The sequence below is a fragment of the Etheostoma spectabile genome, chromosome 17 (assembly GCF_008692095.1).
Source record: "Etheostoma spectabile isolate EspeVRDwgs_2016 chromosome 17, UIUC_Espe_1.0, whole genome shotgun sequence".
Taxonomy (NCBI): domain Eukaryota; kingdom Metazoa; phylum Chordata; class Actinopteri; order Perciformes; family Percidae; genus Etheostoma; species Etheostoma spectabile.
Genome location: NC_045749.1, coordinates 14,020,169 through 14,020,442, shown reverse-complemented (window position 1 = coordinate 14,020,442; position 274 = coordinate 14,020,169).

Here is a 274-nt window from a genome sequence, read left to right as displayed (position 1 = left end):
GCCTTCTTCCTGTTGAGGACAGCCTTGACTTCCCGCGTTACCCATGGCTTGTTATTAGGGTAACAGCGGACAATCTTGATGGGGGAGACCAGGTCTGCGCAGACGTTCAAGTAGTCCGTCAGGCAATGTGTCATCCCCTCTATGTCCTCATCATGCGGGTTGATCAGCACGTCCCAGACTGTGGTGTTGTAGCAGTCTCTCAGGGCACTTTTGGACCAGGGGGGTGTACAGTGGCTGTTGGTGAACCAGGTTGTGATCAGACTTCCCCAGTGGG